The 4,806-nt window shown below is 48.3% G+C and overlaps 1 pseudogene; it reads left to right on the top strand.

Moving 5' to 3' along the window:
• The first annotated feature begins 922 nt into the window (after nucleotides 1-922).
• On the top strand, nucleotides 923-1,807 carry LOC129685920 (pro-adrenomedullin-like; annotated as a pseudogene).
• The last annotated feature ends 2,999 nt before the right edge of the window (nucleotides 1,808-4,806 follow it).

Genomic DNA, 4,806 nt, shown 5'->3' with positions numbered 1-4,806 from the left:
TATCCTGAAAGCTCAGACCAGCACCCTGGGGTGTAGTCTTTCAAGGAAAAGTATTCCTCTAACCCAAGTTGTTCTGGCTTTCTTTTCCTTCTCACTGCCTGAACCCTAAGCCAGGAAATAGGGCAGCGGAAGTCCTGCAACAGTCTAATCTCTCAAAACCGATCTCCGAGATGCCTGGCCATAAGGAACCTCCACCCTTACCCCTATACCCACAGGCAAGCTTCTGGGCAGGCCTTATCTTAGAAGCCAGCACACTGGAGGAAAGAGAAGCCTACAGGGCAGAGCAGGCCCCGACAGCCCCTGAGTGTATAAAATGCTGGACCTGGCTTTGGCTATTCAGTGGTTTCTTGGTGACACTAGGCAGGAGAGCTCCAGCGTTACCGCTCCTGGTTTCTCATCGCAGTGAGTCTTGGACTTGGGGGTTTTGCCAGGGTCAGCCAGACATCTCAAACTTTCTCCTATTGCTTGACAACTCACTCCTTCAGCAGATAGGGACCGCTGGTCTCCAGCGTGTTGGGGAGTGGGGTGTGGCTTTTCCAAATCCCCAAAGCTTGGAGACCTGGACAAGTGGAACCCACAGGGATCCACTGTAGAGCACACCTCATGTCCAGGTCTAACTCATGCACCTTGCTGGATCTCACCTGAAATCCGTGGGCCAGGATCCTAGGACTTGAGTTGGAGACCTCTGGAAGCCTGGCACTCTGGCTTCCTTTGCTTTGCTTGTCACCCACCTGACCAGCCCCAAAGCCTCTAGGTGCCTCTCTGCTCCAAGAAGAAAAAACCAGCAGAACCAGGCAGAGTGCCGCCAAGCTGCTCCCCCTCCTGCCACTGCCCTTCCTTCTGCTCCGGGGCTGTGCAGCTGGTCCATTTGAAAACCCTCAGCTTCTTGCTCCTTTCCAGGATATCTGAGCATCAGCACAAAATGAAGCTGGTTTCCATCATCCTGATGTTCCTGGGTTTACTCGCCTTTCTAGGCGTGGATGCCACTCAGCCAGAGGATGTGTCCTTGCAGTGAGTTTGGGGCAGTGCTTTCTTCAGTACTAATACATGGCGGTCATGGAACAATGAGGGATGGTCTGGAGGGGTTAGAAGGAAGTGGAGTTGGGAGCTGGTCGGGACATCACTTGAACTCAAGCCAAACGCATCTGTTTGTGTTTTCTAGGTGGGATAAGCAGGCACTAAGCAGTGGAGAGATGGAAATGCAGGCATCCAGCAGCGATGCCTCAGAACTCACTGGTGAGGAGACAGTTCCTTTGGAGACTTTTGTTCTGGACCAGGAGAAGAAGAGCACATCTAAAACTCCACAAGCCAGGTAACTACACCCTCTACAGAGGATGTGCCCTTTCCACTACCCTGGCCCTGGGACGATTGTCCAGGCCAGACTGCAGCTCTGGTGGAGGGAGCAGGTCCCAGGTCCCTCAGGTTGTTTGGCCCTGGTCCGAGGTGCTTAGGGCCAAAGCTCTGGTTGGTTAAGTTTCAAGTGTGCTTCCTTCTCTGCAGCACTCCGAGCTCAGCCCACTTTCGAGTCAAACGCTCCCGCAAGGTGATGAACCCTGGCTCCCGCAACTCTCGATGCCGCTTTGGGACCTGCACATTGCAGAAATTGGCCCAACAGATCTACCAGTTGACAGACAAAAGGAAGGACGCTGTTGCCCCCAAAAACAAGATCAGCCCTCAAGGCTATGGCCGTTGATGCCCACGTTCCCTGCCGGAGGTCCTCCAGGCCCAGGCTGTGGTGTCCTCCCAAGAGCAGACACAGGCAACCGCAGCCTCCGGGGACCCACTGAGTCATCCCCAAGCTCTTTAGGATTTAGTTAAGGGTGCCAGCATTGAACAGTTGGGGTACTTTCCCTTTGGCACCTGCTTTGCACCAGGGAGGACTGAGACAAACCTGCAGAGATCTGCCTGGCTGCCCCTAACGGAGGTAGAGGAACCCAAGATCAAGCCAGGCTCACCACACACACTGAGAAGTACAGACTGTTACTCTTCGGGCAGGGTTCTGAGCCGCTGCCTAGCCTGCTCACAAACTGGTTTCTCACGGGGATAATAAGCCTCATTACTACCTGAACTTTCCAAAACCCAGTGAATAAAAGTGCAATGCTTGTTATACAAAAGTAACTGTCATATTTAAGTTTGTTTCTCTTGAGAGGTGCTTTTTTTATAACTTCAAATACGTAGAGATATTTTTGTACATTATATATTGCATTAAGGGCATTTTAAAGGAAATTATATTGTCACCATCCCCTACTTTAAGAAATGAAGGTCTCAGCGAGCTATAAGGTTGTTTGGTTGTGTGTGTGTGAGTGTGTGTGTGTGTGTGTGTGTGTGTGTGTGTGTGTGTGTAAAGTGGAGAGTGCCTGATTACCACCTGTGGAAGAAGAAAAGACTTTATGTCTCTTATAATCTATTTACTTAAAATATGTGACCTGGGAAAAAGCAAACCAATAAACTGTCTCAATGCTGATTCCTTTTCAGTTCATGCATATAAGGAAGGGTGATCTTGGTTTGGGTTGGCCTGTGGGTGCTGGTGTCTTCCTTCTTGTTTGGGGAAGAAAGAACTTCAGTGTGGGTGTAAGCCAACATCTCTTTACACGGCTTTATCTGTCACGAGTTCTGCTGTCCATATGGGTGTACAAAGCGTGTGTCCTGGGTTCACCACCTTGTGTGGCGGCCAGACCAGGTGAGATAGGGTGATCCCCAGTAGTTAGGCAAGCCTGGGCTTCTCAGGTTGCACAACACACTCCCAATTTTATGGGGTTGCTCACTGAACCTGAGCTAAGGCATTCTTTGGGGACTTTCTAAGTAGAGAGTTTATGCTGCAGCTGCAGGTATTAAATAGCTACTCAGGCAAAGCCAGCAAAATGTTCTCAAGTCTCTGAGAAACTCTCAGCTAGGAGCCCAAGTCCTCACTAGACCCTAGCATCCATGAGTGGGGCTGTATCACCCCCTGCTGTTTGTCACTCGTGGTCCCTGAGAGTGGTGGACAGTTTAATAAGTGCAGTTTAATAAGTTCTCCTATGTGGGAGTCAGCACATAGCCTTAATGAAAGAGGAAAGAAAGAAAAAAAGAGGTTTGCAGATGCCAACTGGGTCCCCCCCATGGAACTGCATGATGGCTTGCTGTGCCAGGACAGTTACTCGGCACCCTCATGCTGTGCAGTGAGCAGCTGCTGGCCAGAGACCAAAAGACAGACAGGCAGACAGACGTGCAGCCAGAATCGTGCACCTACGAGGGCCTGAGACCTTCACTATTCCTTCTCCCCCTCCAGTCACCTCTTCCTTTCTCTTTCCCAAGTCTTTTTCATGCTCTCTTCCCTTGCCCCTCTCTCTCTCTTTCCTTTGTCCCTGTTTTCTGTCACCTCCAGAGCAGGTGAGGAGTGCTAGATTCTAAGCTTGAAGGCCAGGTGGCTCCATATACATGCCTACCTAGTAGGCTGTGTATTGTCTTGCTCAGCCAATCCTGGAAGATCAACTATTGTGCTTTCCTGAAATATTTACTGGCCTTTTGAACACTCTGAATTGTTTGTACCTCTAGCTAGTTTAGAATATCTGGAAGCTGTTTGGTTTGAAGGATGGAAGTGTCTGAGAATGGAATTAAAGAGCCCTAGCTAAGGGATTGGATCTTTTCTTTTTTGCAGAAGTGAATTATACACAATGAAAAGAACTGGGCCTGGGTCTGAGTCTACACACAACCTGATAGAGACAGGTCCTCCTTCAGAAGAAAGTAGCCTACATAGCATGTAGAATCTCCCCACAAGGCCTCAATTGTTGGCCCCTTGATATAGGTAGTGTCAGTCCCATCCAGTTCCATGCCCTATTTGATCTTAACAATTTCATGAGGCTCCCAGTGAGAGCAGATCATAAATTCAGCAACAGACCATCCTGGCCCCAAGTACTTCTTGCTAAGCAGTAACTCAGAACTGTGCCAGCCACTGAAGAGGCACAAGGCATGTATGCAAGAGGAAATTACTAGAAGCTCCAATCCTGTGCCAGTGGGTTCACAGTGGTCTGAAGGGCTTATGGAAACTGACAAGAGCAAAGACCACTTTGGCCTCATTGACAGTGGCCCAAGCCACTCACTCATTTCCAAAGTTTGTCCCGTAGCCACAGAGATATCCAGCCAAAACCTCACTCTGGCAGAACTTCAACTTACCAGACAAAGCTGCCAAAGACAGGTTGGGCACCAGCTTAGGGGCAGCTGTAAGCAGGGAACAGGCATCTAGCCTTCATCTGAGGGAGTCTTATGACTTCAGGGAATTCAAGGCAAGTATAAGCACTGTGGTTCAGCTGCTCAACTAAAGTCTTTCCCATTGCTAAACCTGTGACTTGAGACATTTCAGAGGAGACAGAGACCCTCTTATGACCAGCCTGATACAGTATTTGGGATTAACTAAAGGTCATCACAAATCCTTGGACCCTACTCTGGAAGATGTTCAACTGACTTTATGGATATATATCCATCTCTATACAACAGCATTTTCATTTCCTGCATGAATTATCATTAGATGAAAACATCACAATTTGTTTAACTGTTCCTGTCTGCTGTTACACAATATAATTTTCCTTTATTTTTCCCATTAAAATGTTTCTTTTGCACTTATTTTTGGGTCATTTTATGACTTCTTTAGGATAAATAATTGGAAGCAAAATGTTGGCGGGGTGAGGGGGGCAGAAGTAGGAGGATCTCTGTGAATTCTAGGCTAGTTTGATCTACATAGCAAGTCCCAAGCCAGCCAAAGTTACATAGAGAGACCTTCTCTGAAAGAAAGAAAGAAAGAAAGAAAGAAAGAAAGAAAGAAAGAAAGAA

Source organism: Psammomys obesus, unplaced genomic scaffold (assembly GCF_907164565.1).
Source record: "Psammomys obesus unplaced genomic scaffold, mPsaObe1.curated_primary_1811, whole genome shotgun sequence".
In the NCBI taxonomy this organism is placed as follows: Eukaryota; Metazoa; Chordata; class Mammalia; order Rodentia; family Muridae; genus Psammomys; species Psammomys obesus.
This window is presented reverse-complemented; position numbering and strand designations above follow the sequence as displayed.